This window comes from Eschrichtius robustus, chromosome 1 (genome assembly GCF_028021215.1).
Source record: "Eschrichtius robustus isolate mEscRob2 chromosome 1, mEscRob2.pri, whole genome shotgun sequence".
Lineage (NCBI taxonomy): Eukaryota > Metazoa > Chordata > Mammalia > Artiodactyla > Eschrichtiidae > Eschrichtius > Eschrichtius robustus.
Window position 1 is genome coordinate 128,847,559 of NC_090824.1, and position 12,117 is coordinate 128,859,675.

The following is a 12,117-nucleotide window of genomic DNA, read 5'->3' on the forward strand; positions in this document are numbered from 1 at the left end:
GTGGAAAACTTATACACTGAAAATTATAAATTATAAATTATCTTTGAAAGAAATTAAAGACCTAAAAATAAATAGAAAGACATTCCACATTCATGGAATGGAAGACTTAATATTGTTAAGATGGCAGTGCTCCCCAAATTGATCTACAGATTCAGTGCAATCCCTGTCACAATCCCAGTGGGCTCTTTTGCAGAAATGGATGAGTTGATCCCAGAATTCATATGGAAATGCAAAGGAGTCAGAGTAGCCAAAGCAATCTTGGGGAAAAAAGAACAAAGAGGATTCAGGTTTCCTGATTTCAGAACGTATTACAAAGTTACAGTAATCAAGATAGTGTGGTTCTGGCATAAGGATAGACATGTGAAATGGAGTTGAGAGTCCAGAAATAAACCCGTATGTCCACGGTCAGTTGTTTTCTGATGAGGATGCCAAGACCCTTTAATGGTGAAAGTATAGTCTTTTCAACAAATGATGCTGGAACAGTTGGAGATCCACATGTAAAATAATGAATTTTTTTCACATCATATACAAAAACTAACTCAAATTGGATCAAAGACCTAAATGTAAGTGTTTCACAGCTAAGACTGAAACTCTTAAAAGGAAATATTGGTATAAATCTGTGACCTTAGATTAAGTAACAGTTTCTTGGATATGACACCATCAGGATAATGGAATCACTGTAACAATGCCAGGGTTCCAGGCCAATAGACAGCTAGAGCCAGGGCAAATCACGGCTTTAAGAGGAGGACCTTTGTGCCCCAGTCTGGAAGGTAGGGGAGATGATGGCTTTCCCTGTAAGGTGTGTAGCTTGAAAAGGATTGACAGGAAGGCCACAGTGGGGATAGGGGAGAGGACGATGGAAAGGAAGTGGCCAGCTGAGTGATGGGCAAGAAGAGGTTGGGGCGAGGGGGCTGGGGGGGTGTTGCTGTGGGGCCTGGCCTTGGGTCCTCAATGATGAGGAGGAGTAAAGTGGACTTGCTTAAGATGGGAACAGACTCTCTTGGTCCAAAACATATTTAATAGCCCATCATTACAAAATTCCGTTTATAAAAGGCTTTGTCTTCTGTGAGTTTTTATGACTCTATTTAATCATAAAATTTAATTGAGACATAAGAGAGCCTCCACTATTTACTTATCTGCCTGGCTGGCATATGCACATCATTACAGTGGTACTAAAAAGAGTCACGAATGGGGACAATCATCCACGCCACGAAACTCCTGAGCTCACAAGAGGCTTCATGTGGACTCTTCACTTAGACCTGACTCCTCTGATGTTTTCTAGCAATGCCAGCAAACATGTCCAGTGCTGGAAGGAAGCAGTGTTTGATGCTAACCCCCACCTGGCAGCTTAGTAAAGAAGAGGATGGAGGTTAATCACACAGCTAGACACTTCCACGTGAGCTGGGCAAACTGAGAGGCAGCTGACGTCTCTGTTCTAGAAGAGGGTGATACCTGAAGAAGGGGGTGAGAAAAGAGAGGACTGGGAAGGGAGAAGAAAATGAAGAGAAGGGTCTGCTTTATAACCACATATAACCATAACAAGCTTCTAAGCTTTTCTCTCTGCCTTGTTTCTCCTACCACCCTACCTCCACAGGATTATCTTTTAAAAAAATACAGATCTCAACCTGCCAAACCCTGCCTATAGGGTAATGTCTGAACCTCTTAGCACAGCATTTGAGACTCACACCCATGTTTTTTTCAGCCTCACTTTGGGTCCATCATTAGTCTTGATGGCTGCCCCACACATTTCATACTTAGGGTTGTGTTCCTCACTCTGCTTGGAACGGCCTCCCGTTTTTTACTTTGTAAATGCCTAAGTGTTCTCCAAGGCTCAGCTCAAATGTGATGTCCTCTTTGAAGCTGTCTCTGTTACCTTCCCATTTCTTCCATCCTGCCCCATGCCCACCCAGTGCTAGGCATAATTCAGCATAGCATGTTTACAAAGCTTTATTATTGTTAATCATACGGAATCAAATTTAGTTTGTGAGTTTGTCTCCCACTGTATCATGAAGTCATCCAGCACAGGGATTTATCCCCACACCTAGTAGAGATCATGGCTCAAGCAGACTCTCCTTGAAGTAAATTAAAATAGGAATTTTTTTCTAGCAGGACTAGTCCTACAGAAAATAGCATGATCTAAGTTTGTCTTTTCTTCTACTGAGGCCCATTCTATCCAGCTGAAAAGGACTGCTAAGTTCAGAGATCATCACAGAGAAACTTATTTCTGTTTTCTATTTTTACTTTGACATTTTTATTTAAGTATAATTTACATAACATAAAATTCACTCTTATAAAGTATACAGCTCAGTTCCAAAACATTTCCATCACTTCGTAAAGAAACCCAGTGCCTGTTAACAGTAACTCCTAGTTCCTCTCTCCCCTCCAATCCTGGCAACCACTAGCTAATCTACTTTCTGTCTCTATGGATTTCCCTATTGTGGACATTTCATATAAATTGGACCATGCAATATCTGGTGTTTTGTTTCTTTCATTTAGCATAATGTTTCCAAGGTACATCCATGTTGTAGTATTTATCAGTACTTCATATATATTTATGGTCAAATAATATTCCATTGTATGGATATACCACATTTTTGTTTATCTGTTCATCAGTTGATTAACATTTGGGGTGTTTCCACTTTTTTGGGGGGGGGTTATTTATTTATTTATTTATTTTTGGCTGTGTTGGGTCTTCGTTTCTGTGCGAGGGCTTTCTCTAGTTGTAGCAAGCGGGGGCCACTCTTCATCGCGGTGTGCGGGCCTCTCACTATCGTGGCCTCTCTTGTTGCGGAGCACAGGCTCCAGTTGCGCAGGGTCAGTAGTTGTGGCTCACGGGTCTAGTTGCTCCGCGGCATGTGGGATCCTCCCAGACCAGGGCTCGAACCCATGTCCCCTGCATTGGCAGGCAGACTCCCAACCACTGTGCCACCAGGGAAGCCCGGACCTTCCACTTTTTGACTATTATGAAAAATGTTGCTGTGAACATTTGTGTACTAGTTTTTATGTGGATATATGTTTTGTTTTCAATTCTCTTGGATATGTATACCTAGTAGTGGAATTGCTGGGTCATATGGAAATTCTGTGTTTAATTTTCTTTTTTTAAATAAATTTATTTATTTTTGGCTGCGTCGGGTCTTCGCTGCTGCACGTGGGCTTTCTCTAGCTGCAGCGAGCGGGGGCTACTCTTTGTTGCGGTGCGCGGGCTTCTCATTGCAGTGGCCTCTCATGTTGTGGAGCATGGGCTCTAGGCATGCAGGCTTCAGCAGTTGTGACACGTGGGCTCAGTAGTTGTGGCTCATGGGCTCTAGAGCACAGGCTCAGTATTTGTGGCGCACGGGCCTAATTGCGGCATGTGGGATCTTCCCTGACCAGGGCTCGAACCCGTGTCCCCTGCACTGGCAGGCGGATTCTTAACCACTGCGCCACCAGGGAAGCCCAAAAACACACAGAAGTGTTTAACTTTTTGATGAACTTTCAAACTGTATTTCACAGCAACTGCACCATGTTACATTCCCATCAGTAATTTATGAGATTTCAGATTTCTCCACATACTTGCCAACACTTGTTATTTTCTAGGGGTTTTTTTCCTTTGAATTGTAGTCATCCTAATGGATGTAAAGTAGTCTCTCATTGTGGTTTTGATTTGCATTTCCCTTATGATTAATGATGTTGAGCATATTTTTATGTGTTTATTGGTCATTTGAATATTTTCTTTTAAATTCTATTCAAATGCATTTTCTATTTTTAAATTGGTTTTTCCTTTTTAATTATTAGTTTTGAGTTGTTAGAGTTCTTTTTAAATTAATTAATTAATTTATTATTTGTCTGCGTCGTGTCTTCGTTGCAGCACGTGGGATCTTTCATTGCAGCACAAGGGCTTCTCTCGAGTTGTGGCGCGCGGACTCCAGAACACAGGCTTAGTTGCCCCGTGGCATGTGGGATCTTAGTTCCCTGACCAGGGATCAAACCCGCGTCCCCTGCATTGGAAGGTGGACTCTTAACCACTGGACCGCTAGGGAAGTGCCTAGAGTTCTTTATGTATTCTGGATACTAGACTCTACATTTTTTCTCCCATTCTGTGGATTGACTTTAACTTTCTTGATGGTGTCCTTTGACACACAAAAGTTAAACAAAATTTTTTTTGAAACCTTTCTGGTTTGATCAAAGGATAGGAAGCTTAGATCTCTACCCTGTCCCTGTCCCACTCATGGCACCCACATAAAAGTCCTTAGAGTTCCATAGATTATAATTTGAAAACCACCGATTATAGCCCAAACAATCATTCTGTAAACCTGTATTAATCCCAAAGCTAGGTACTGGGAATAGGGAATGAGTAAGACACAGTTGCCACCATTAAAGAGTTTCTACTCTAGTCAGGGACACAGGCTAGTAAACAGTCATATATGAGTAGATAACTTTAAACTAAACTGCAGGAAGGGACTTCCCTGGTGGTCTAGTGGGTAAGACTCCGAGCTCCCAATGCAGGGGGCCCGGGTTCAATCCCTGGTGGGGGAACAGATCTCACTTGCTGTAACTGAGAGTTCGCATGACGCAACTAAGACCCGGCACAGCCAAAATAAATAAATAAGTAAACAATAAATAAATATTAAACTAAACTGCAGGCAGTATACGTGGCATGAGACTTAATGAGCTCTCAGAGGAGCACAGTGACTGTTGTTTTAACCCCCTCACATAAAGGGTATTTATGACAAGGCATTTAATGATGTTTGCAGTCATATAAATTCTACATATACTAAAAGTGTGGACAAGGTGCTGGGGAAACACAGAGAGGAGAGAGAATGAAGGAGGTGATAATATACCAGAGAGCTCCACAGAGAAGGGAAGCCCAAAGGGCCAGCAGGAGTTAGCCTCAGAGATAACTTGAGGCCCGTGCGGAGTTCAGTATGGCTGCAGTGCTTGGCAAAGTATTAAAAGAGATGAGGCAATGGCTACATTTAGAAGGATCTTTACACATTGTGCCTGAAGGCATTTGCAGGGATGGAGGGGAGGGAGGTGAAAGAGTTTTAAGCAGGGGATCAACAGAACCAGATTTGTGTTTCAGAAAAATCACTCTGATGGGGTTGTGGAAAGTGGATGGGGAAGGACAGTTAGGAACTTACTGTGCTTATAGGCCTGACCAGAAATTATGTGGGCTTTCCATTAAGACAGCCTTAGCATGTTTGAAGAGTATTCAGGAGATGGAATAAACTGAATTTGGTGAGTAATTGGATGTAGGAGAGTGGGGAGGTAGGGTCAGAGAAGAAGCATTTGGCTTGGTCAGTCAAACTGTCACTGAGCTGGGGCACACGCACACTTCGTGGGAAGAAGATAATTAGCATTCAGTTCGTAGGGCAGCACCAAGCACCTCGTTCAGAACTATATCAATTCCTGTTTCAGACCCAGTTATAAGAAGTTTATCAACTAGACTCTAAGTTCCCAGGCTTTTTATTTCTATCTTCCTAGTACTGCACCTAATTGATGTACAGTAGTCACTTATAAATATTTGTTGAATGAAATTTATGCGTAATTATAAGAACTTACTACTTCTTTTTTTTAAGACCTCAGAACAAACAATCCAAAAAGTAATAGTATATAACAAGGAGATATTTAGCTAATAAATACAGTCCTTTATCAAAATTCAGAAGTCTAGCCTTAACCCTTATGGTTGATAAAATGTTTCCCCAGTGTTCCCCAATGTCATGTTGCTTTCCCACAGCACTGTGTTTTACAGATGAGGAAACTGAAGGACAAAGGATGGGACTCTTTTTACTATACTATAATTGACCTTTATGGAAGCAAAAAGTGACAGCTGAACTTTTTGGCATCAAAGGAGGAGATTATTTTTTAAAACTGTAAAAGCAGACAACTTAGAAAGCATTGCAGACATTCCCCAAGGGCAGAAGTATATTGCAACACAGTTCAGTTTCGCTGTCTGTAAGAATGACTCTGTGTCTTTAAGAAATAATTGAATTCCCTTCTGCATATTCCGTTTATGTTGGCACGGAGGAGATTGACTCCTTTTAGAAAGATTTATGTACACAAAAGGTTTGGCTCTTAAACCACTGTTATCTTTTAAAAATTCATTTGTGCAGAATCACTCATTCTTGGACAGGTTAACTGAGGGCTGGTTAACCGAGAAGCTGCTGGGCTGTGAACGTAGCAGGTGCTTTCTGGGGGTGGGGGTGGGGGAGTGAGGGTGTGGAAAATGGCTGTCTAATAATACCCCCCTGGAATTCAAAAAGTGGTATTAACCAGCTCCAGAGGGAATAATATCTATTCATTTTTTGCCTGAGGGACTTCGCCATAATTCTGGCTTCTGAAGTTAGCAAAAAAATAAAAGGGACATCCCCCATCCCTCCTGCTCCCAGCATCCTAGGATGGCCTCTTTCTTTCACAACGCCTAACTGCAGGTAGTTTAAAGTGAGACAAGACTCGATGGCCTGAGCTGTCCGACGTGACTCGTGCATGCCTAGAGCTTCCCACCACAGTGACTGACACTCTAACCACTTGCATAAATGGGTATTGATGATGCGGGATTTCATGTTATTTGTAACTTGTATGATATGAGTTAATGACTGGGAGGCATTAGAAACTTGGTAAGTTAATACAAGTAGATATACAATAGTCGTGTCCTGCAGCGATATGGTTAACTAGACCTCTCTCTCATAGTGTGAGGAATGTATAATTGGGATCCTGAAAACCGATATTCTCCTTTTATGTAAGGCAACCTTTAGAAATCTAATACCGCCTTTGAAAAGTCCAGTATGTTTAAATTAATGCAGTTTGACTGGTTTGAAAATTGAAAATAGGTTAGCATTAAGGCCATGATTCCTTTAGTAATTACTTTTTCTATTGGTAATAACTGTTTCTTTAGAAATGACATTAAGATTCTACCAAAACACAGCAGTAATCCAAAAGTTAATGTCTGTTCATTTATAATTATATTGAATTCATATTTATGAGCTGTCGGGAGGAAGGAGAAAGAAAGAAGGAAGTTTTAAAAATGTAACAGAAGAAACAAGTTAAAAGCAGAAATGTTCCTGATGGTCTGAAGAATGTATAAAGTCACTTAAAGTGGGAAAAAATAATTTTTTAAATACAGTTACAAAAAAAATAATAAATACAGTTACATAAAGTCAGATTTTATTAGCTACTGATGAAAAAAAATCTATATTTTTATTATTTCCTAGTGGCACTGAATGAATTCAGTGGATAGACTTTTTCCATTTCTTCTTTTTTCCTAATCAAAATATTAGCATAAACATCCGTATGATTTTGATCTCAGTAAGTCAATTAGATTTGGGGTTTTTTTTTAAACCAGGGAAGATTCTGAATCTTTAGACAGTCATTGGACAAGTAGCTTTGTGTTGTTTTCTTTGAATTGTCCATGAAGCGTGATGTATTATTAATGAATTAATTTCTTGGTGGTGAAGGCCTGTGAATAGCTTTCTGTGAATGGGCAGTTGCCTGGTGGGGCCAGTTTTGGCTGCTGTCATTTAACATGTGTTGCTCTATTGTGAAGTCTCATCCAGCCGTAGGACAATGCTCGTTTAATCCACCATGATGGGACCTACACACCCTGAGCCCAAGTTGGATGCTAGGGTCAGTTACCCAGCAGCTCAGGCTGGGGCACTGCTCTGCCTCACTGCCTAGCTGCTGTAATCACTTTGCCTGCCGTTAATTTTCCCTAAACCAGGGAAAACACGTCTGTGAACAGTGCAAATGTTCTCAAAAGAGATTCCAAACTGGTCGGCTGGAGTGTTGCCTTCATTCCAGGATGGAGGCAGCATTCCAGGGAGTGTAAGTTCCTTCCTTCCTCCTGGAAATGAAAGCGTCTGGGCCCACGAGATCCCTGATGTTCTGAGGTCCAGAGTAGCAGATGGCATTATGATTTTCCAAATCCTGATGAACGTTCTAACTGAACTTGTTCATTTCACAGTATGTGGTTCTATGTTTTTTTCACTTCCTCTCCGCTCCTCCCTCCCTGTTCCTCTCTTTGTTCCTCTCCTATTGACTAATTTTAAACTGATGTGGTGTCTCATCAGTTTAACCAGCTTTAAATTCCCTTCTCTCTGTTTATTGTATGGAACCAGGTATGGCACAATTTCACGTATAATTCTCAGCCTCCGAGTCACAGCCAACATAGCCTTTGAATTTGTTTATAAAAATGTGTTAGCAAATACCGCTGACACTCCTACACCATGCAGCCACTGGAAGTTCTGTTTTCCGCGTATCCATAGCTGGCAGTGCAGGTGGCAAATGGCAGTAATTATTTTAACTAACAGTCGAGTGAACATTCAGGAGGACACACAGTGTGGCGATGTGGACTTTGGATTTCAGCAAGTTCTCTGAGTCTACCTGGATAGTGTTATGGCTTGTTGATTTTTCAGGACATGGACCTGCCAGGTTCTTGCCCTTGAATGGTATGTGGATGTAGTTCAGCTGTTTCAATGTTAACACTTTACCTATGAAAAGAGAAATGATTCCTTTCATTTAGGAGCCTGTTAAGGGTTCTTTTTCACTCCTGGGTTTTCCTTTCATTTTTGTTTAATATAGTTTGTGACCTACCTTTAAGATTGCTTTTAATCAGCATTTCTACACATAGAACCTGGTGAAATGGCAGTGTGCATATTAACATTATAATTTAGGTCCTGGATCAAACATGTGTAGCTGGACTTTTCCTGAGGAAAAAAAACTGACCTTACCAGTGTACGAAATTCAAACACTATATAGGGACAAGGTAAAACCACAGGTAGGAATTGCTGAATAATTACCTTTAGACTAGCCTGAGCAGGAGGCTTCCCACGAGGGTGAACTCATTTAATGGTTCCTAAAACTCAATCTTGTGGATGTCAGTGGTCATGCTTGATTATTTGCAGCAGTGTTTTATGAAAAAGCAATAGAAATGCTTTGGGAGGCTACAGAGATAGAGAGAGGGGACAATAACAGGTTTTACTTTTGTAAATGAAATCCCTTTGGTATGAGACAAGCATGTTTTTTGCTGCTCTGCCTAAGCCATTGAAAAGGGAGGTGTATGTGGATGTTAGTGTGCAGGTGTGTGTGTGTGTACCATTCAGATAGGCACCTCTAAATAATACTGTACACTATAGCTTATGACCAACGAGAGACCTAAAATAAAAAGAAAAAAGATGTTCCTTGGCTTTGGAAAGCAAGCAATTGCAAATATGGTTTAAGAGATTAATTCATTTTCCAGTTCTCCACCTACCTGTTTTCAAGGAATTTTATGAAACACCAAGATCTTTGCCATATGTTTAGAAAATCTCTGAGTAAATGTAAGTCTTTTAAATGACAAAAAAATGAAGGGTTAGTTTTGACATAAATGACAAAGTTTGTTTCTCTTCTCTTTTATCCCAGTACTGAAGAACTGCCAAAACATTTAGGAGAAAAAGAAAATAGGAAAAAATCTGTATAATCTCAAATTTCAGAGATTCCTTTAGACCTGTTAATTTACATTTTGTGTTTTTTATAAGCCATCTGGTTGTACTTGGCTAATAGCTGGTTCTCCCATGTTTTAAAGGTTTATGGGTAAGTTGGGTGTTTCAGTGGCGAAAATTCAGGCCTTTTGCCCCTGGTTCCAGGTCCATCTGAGACAAGTTAAATGAACAGCTACTGTTAGCCGGGACCCAGTGGATAGAACTTCACACCAAAATGCCCACACATGTAATTTGTCACGTCTGGCAACCCAGAGCATGGGGTGACCCAGTGTGGAAATTGAATCATCTTTCACTTTCTCTGCTCAAGGCTTGATGTGGTGTGGGATGAGGAAGATGAGGGCTCTCTGGTCTCCAGCTGAAGAGGGTCAGAGACTTCCTTTTCTGATGACGTCCATCTGCAAGCCTTCCTAAACTCAAAGCCTCTTTCTCACCCCAGCGCTGTCCCTCATAGCACCCTGCAGATTAGGTCAGTTCCATCCGCACTGTGAAATCAAAAATACACTTAGGGTCAAAATACTGATTGTTTCCTGACAGGGTGACCAGATTTTTAAGTAAACTAAGTGTTTTGAACAGGCGTTGACTGAATTTGTACAAGTCCGGTGTGGAATTCTGGTTTACTAATATCTTAACTGGGCTGAGTCATTCTCTGAGCATTTGTCTATCCATTCCCACCTTTCTCTCTCTGATGAGATGTGACTGCCTGTTTTCCCTGGCTACAGTCTACTATAGCAAAAACTTACAGATGTGAACATTGAGGACCTTCAAAATATTAAAACTGAGCTCATTTCCCAGAATCTACCATTGCATTACACTTTGGATAGGTAGATTTTTGGGATTTCTTCTGTGGAGATCTTTAAAGGTGAGAGTCCAGTTTTTTTGTTTTTTGTGTCCTCCCCAAATAAATGAGGTTCCCTCCCCGGTCAAGAGCAGATTTGTCCTGTGGATTCTGCCAGTTGTCTCACAAAGATGCTATTTTGAGGCAGTCAACAGTGGAGGATCAAAAAACAATTTGGGATCTGATAAGGCAAAATGCTGTCCTGCCTGATGTGAAGCCACTGGAATCACAAACAACCTTCAATCCCAGCATTGCAGATAGATGTAGAGTGATCTAGGAGAGCTGTGCCAGTTAGTATGAACCCCAGTGTGTAGGACCAGAAATTGTTGGGCCAGGCCAAGGGAACATTAGGCTTGAATTAAAAGATTTATTTTTAAAATGTTAGACTATAACTCTCAGGACTGGTCAGACTGTAGGTGATTCTCTAATGTTAATTAACGTGTTGGCTTGATGGCTTGACACCAAGAAGTCTAGAAATAGGCTGTTAAAAACTGTTAAAAAGGATTGCCATGTTTCACTTAATTTGCCTGGTTTAATCTAACCACAGCACAGCTGACCTCAGAATTCACCAGTGTGGCCAACACCTTGAGACTTTTGAGAAGTTGTCCTTCTATCTTCTTTACGTTTTACTGCCAATACGTATAAAATCTTGGTTTGAAGGAATGTCTGTTTTGCACAAGAGAAGGGAACATGACACAGATTAAGATGTTCAAGGTCCCTTCACCCCCAGGTGCTCTCTGGAAGTGAGGAAGGAAGAAAGTGGGAGAGCAAAAACGGTATCTCGCAGCCCTCCAGACTCTCACAATAAGTTTCTTCCCCATCACTCTTAGGGGTGCACGTCTTATCCCTCTGAACAACACACAAATTCTTCCAGGCTATGGATCAAGTATCAGTCATCCCACAATGCCAGCCGAGTGCCTTTGACATGGTAGATGGTCAAGAAAATTGTTGAATGAGTGAAGCAATAAATAAGTAATGAATGATTGTATCATTTTTATACAGCATTTTGTGTCTATGCCCTATCAGTGTCTGAATTAACCACCACATCATTGTCAGGTTCCATTGTCATATTTAATTATGAATTAAAGGCAAAAATTAAATCCTCAGGTATATTTGTAAAGCAAAGATCCCTCAACTTTTTTCCAGTTAAATAGTTATGCCAGGCTTCTCCATTATTCAAAGCAGAGCTCTGCTAAAAATCTAGACCTCATGAGTTTAAACAAAAATAGCTCCTTACCCTTTTACTTTTAAACTTCCTATTTTGACATCATTTTATTTAATTAATTTATTTATTTATTTATTTTTGGCTGTGTTGGGTGTTCGTTGCTGTGCACGGGCTTTCTCTAGTTGCGGTGAGCGGGGGCTACTCTTCGTTGCGGTGCGTGGGCTTCTCATTGTCGTGGCTTTCTCTTGTTGTGGAGCACAGGCTCTAGGCACGCAGGCTTCACTAGTTGTGGCACGTGGGCTCAGTAGTTGTGGCTCACGGGCTCTAGCGCTCAGGCTCAGTAGTTGTGGCACATGGGCTTAGTTGCTCCACAGCATGTGGGATCGTCCCAGGCCAGGGCTCGAACCTGTGTCCCCTGCATTGGTAGGCAGATTCTTAACCACTGTGCCACCAGGGAAGCCCTTGACATCATTTTAGATTCACATGCAGTTGTGAGAAATAATATGGAGAGATCCTATGTACCCTTCACCCAGTTTCCCCCAATGGTAACAGTTTATAAGTATAGTACAATATCACAACCAGGAAATTGACATGATACCATCCACTGAATTTATTCAGATTCTCCCAGTTTTACATGCACTTTGTGTGTGTGTGCGTGCATG

General features: G+C 41.1%; 1 protein-coding gene across 4 annotated transcripts in view; it reads left to right on the top strand.

Annotated features, from left to right (window-relative positions):
- Positions 1-12,117, top strand: part of MAP2K5 (mitogen-activated protein kinase kinase 5) — a 263,644-nt gene that overhangs the window by 208,412 nt on the left and 43,115 nt on the right. The gene's annotated exons all lie outside the window — the stretch shown is intronic.